Below are 4,097 nucleotides of genomic sequence, written 5' to 3' on the forward strand. Positions count from 1 at the left end.
TTTTTTTTTTTAAACCAAACCGTAAAAAGCAACACGGTTGCTTTTGTCATTTTTATTTTTTTTTTTAAGATAAAACTTTGTAAGTTTTGTCCTTTAGTAATAATATATTACTTTTCTTGTTTCTTCAAAACAAAACGACTCGAGGAGAAAAAATTGATGTTTATTACTGGTGGTACATCCGATCGATTTTTTATGAACGAGGCTCTGATACCATTGATAGAAAACAGATACAGAACGATTCATGAAGATCGATAAGCATGCACGACAAACACTATAAAATACATGTTTTAGGCATACCTGAATCCATTGTTGAAGAATAAGAACTCTTCAATGTCTTCTTGTATGCTCCTTGTACAACACGATCAATGTTGGTCTGGTCTACCCTCTTTCCCTTATGCTTTTTGATTGTTAGCTTCACTTAATGGGTAAGTGATAACTATATATAGGGGTGAGGGTAGGGACCAACCCTGCAAAAAAATTAGGGTTTCCTCCCCATTAAGGAAACAATACCTTAGGTCCACACATAGTAATAAATATTTCATACCATTAAGGTGTGCTAATAGAATCCAATATCTCCATAGAGATCACTTACCAATAATATTGGATTCTTTCTGCTTACTCCATCTTTAGTCAACACCTTTAAACCGGTTTTGGAAACAAATCTTTGATTATGCTAGCCCACCTAATAGGAAATCTTACAATTCCCCTAGGTTTCAAGAACATCAAAAAATAATCTATATGTCTAGGATTAGATAAGAACCTTCTGAGTAATTGACATTTTTTTTCGGTGGTGATTCGGGAAGTACTCCACAGATGAATTTGTCAACATTCAAATGGGCTGTATTGATGAGGGATTCATTGTTTATGAATGGTAAATCCTAGCATTACGAAGACAAAAAGTTAGACAAAAGAGAACACATTGGAGAGTTCAACCCAAATCTTAAGACATCAAGTGAAAATAGCTCCTCAAATATATGAAGGCACCAAGGATAAGAAAAAACTGATTTACTACTATAACACTATATAGAACTCCTAACATCTCAACAGAACAACTAATTTTGTTATGTCAAAAAATAAGGCAACCCAGGGAATACTTTCTTAACCTACATTAGCCATGAGAACATCGATGCCAGCATTTTTGTTATCCCTGCCAAATTCACCTAATGAAGTAGGACCATTCTTCATGATCTGATTATTTTTACTCTCTTTATGTATGGATCCCATTATGGATATGTTCTCTACCAAATAGTTCCAGTATTTTGTTTTGTTGGAAGCTTTGTATAACATGTGGCTCCCTAGAGCAATTCATCCTACAATAAATCAGATGGTTAAAATTAGACATTAGATTATTATTTGAAAAAAAAAAACCTAGTGCACGAGACTCCCACCATTGCAAGGTGGGGGAAAACCTCATAGCCACTCCAATCGCAATAGAAATAACAAACCCATGGCCCGAGGCTATTACTGTACGATCCCTTGTATCTATCTGCAAAATCAAAAACCTGTAGATCGAAAAAGAACATATAGATCACGATTTTAATGAAGAGGAAGAAGTTGATGACAGTGATGATTCATTCAAACTTGCATGAAAAAACTCACCTCCATGACCCTACTGAGAAGCTTTTGAGAGTAGGAAGGATCAGACGATCTAAAGACTATTGAAGAAGCTGCAAGTGCAGCAGCTGTCTCAGCTGCAACCTCTGAACCAGGGCATTGTAGGTAACCGCCTAGACGGTTCGAGGGGTACTGACCATCTCCTTAGGCCTTTCCCAACATTATGATCCGCGTAAGGGTCCCCTACTTAGAACAAAGACAGTTCCTGAGATATCTGTAGATTTAAGCAAGTAGTCTGTTCCCCAACGAACTGCCTTCTTTCTATGTTCAAGTTCCATGTCCATGAATTCCCCAAACTCTATGACACTCCAAGCTAACATTATTATTGAGAATGCCATAGGAAAATTTTACATCACACTGTCACCAGCATCACAGTATCCCCCCCACCAAATCCACCTGAGATTAGTGGGTTTTATGGGCAAATTTATATATAAAAAAAAAAAATCATGCATAGGATTAGTCTTCATAGATTCCAATCCGAAATTTTTGTCCGGGTTTCACTTGGAAAAAGAAAATGTTAGCACCACAACAATGCCAACAACCCTCTCAACTAAGGGTGTCAATTTGCTATGGATACCAAAACCATATTGAATTGTATGACATTCTTTTTTTGTACAATACGACATTGATATTTAAGATAAATTTGTTCCGTATGTATCGAACCATTTTAATTGACCAAAATCATATCGAACACTATACTGAGTTATATATACATAAAAGGCCCAAAAAAAGGCGAAAATATTGTACCAAACACCTTATTCAAACCGAATAAAAACCATATTTATATCAAATAAAAATTGTACCAAAATTGTACAATAATGAATTTTCTCAATATGGTACGGTTTTAGTATCTACTTTAATTTAATATACCATACTAAATATAGTACCGATTGACACCTTTTCTTAATTTTAACAAAAAAAAAAGAATTAGTGAATTTTTTAATGAATCTCTCCTTTACCTTATTCAGAGACAAAGAATGATTTAGAAACTAAACCAAAAATGATAAACGAAAATATGTCATGAGATGTGTGTAAGAGAAAGAAGAACTCATTGTGTGACACCATGATCTTTAACCAGAGAATCGCGACTTCGATTTTAACTGTTTTTGGGTTCCAGGATGGAAGGTCAAAAACACTTGATAGAACCTTGGTTTCCGTAGCTAGAAAGTGAAGTTGAGATGCCCGTGTGACACTTTGGCACTATTTGATAACGTTCTTAGAAACATGTTTCTGCGTTTTTCTGTGCAGAGAAACGGAAAAAACGACCTTAAAACTTTTGATAAATCCATTTTGTTCCACCCGTTTTTAGAAATGCAAGTAGAAATTTATGACAATTTATGATACAAGAAACATAAATGGTCAAACATGTATAACATACATGTTTCGCTGTTTCTAGAAACAAGTTGAGGTCAAAATATTGGGGAAAGGCTCGATAAAAATTCGATCAAAAGGCAACTTGTTTATCAAACACCAAAAAATCCTTTAAAGTAGTCCTTGACGCAATTGTCGGTGTTATAGATCTCAGTACGGAATATCCGAGAGATAAATTTATCAAACACAAAAAAATCCGTTTATATTCTAAGAAACGTGAAAAATCGTTTCTGCTATTTTTAGACACAGAAACAACAAAAAAGTTATCAAACCAGTGCGGTGACTTTATTTGACTGGGTTCTTCTTGCTCAGAGATCGGAAATGCAGGTTCAGATTTTTATTAGGTGCCGAATATGATCCTTATTTTACACTACAATTGCTACTTGACTAGAATTCAGGTTCGAGTTTTTTCTCAACCCTAACAGAATCGGCTGAGCCCAATTCTGATACGATGCCAATGTGATTGAGTGAATCGGGAAAAAAAATTGGTTCAGTTTTGAAATTATGTCCAATATTGGCCCGATACGATCTTATTTTCAACTTATCCAAATCGATATCGTATCTGTAATATGGAGACCGATTTTGATACCTATAAGGTGTGTGACTTGCTTTATCACAGCAATAGATGTTGGAATATTTCCCTTCTTGTTTCTTTGTTCCTGTTGGATTTCATTATTATGCTCATTTGTATTTGAAAATCCCAATAGAGACCTCAAAGCTAAATAAAGAAGCTTATCACCAAGTGGTTGAGTAGAGAGAAAAAGAGGGGTATTGGGTGGGCTGACCGACTAAGTTGGAAGATTAATATGTGTAGGCTATTTAGAGAGACTTTGTGTTTGAATTTAGCCATTTTGATTTTTAGTAATCTAAGTAACTTCTTCATTGCCGAAACAGTTTCTCGATATTTTTGGGGTAAGGTTACGTAGTTCTCACCCCTCAAATCTCGTATATTTGGGATCGTTGTGCATCGAATACACCTAAGTAACTTCTCACAAAAAAAAAAAAAAAGAGTTTGTAACCACGTAATTACAACTCAACTCAGGTCCTCTAAAGGTATCATTTTTCTTTTTTATTTTTGTTCATATGGTTTTGGTTGCATTTTATATTATTTA

Source organism: Macadamia integrifolia, unplaced genomic scaffold (genome assembly GCF_013358625.1).
Source record: "Macadamia integrifolia cultivar HAES 741 unplaced genomic scaffold, SCU_Mint_v3 scaffold1981, whole genome shotgun sequence".
In the NCBI taxonomy this organism is placed as follows: Eukaryota; Viridiplantae; Streptophyta; class Magnoliopsida; order Proteales; family Proteaceae; genus Macadamia; species Macadamia integrifolia.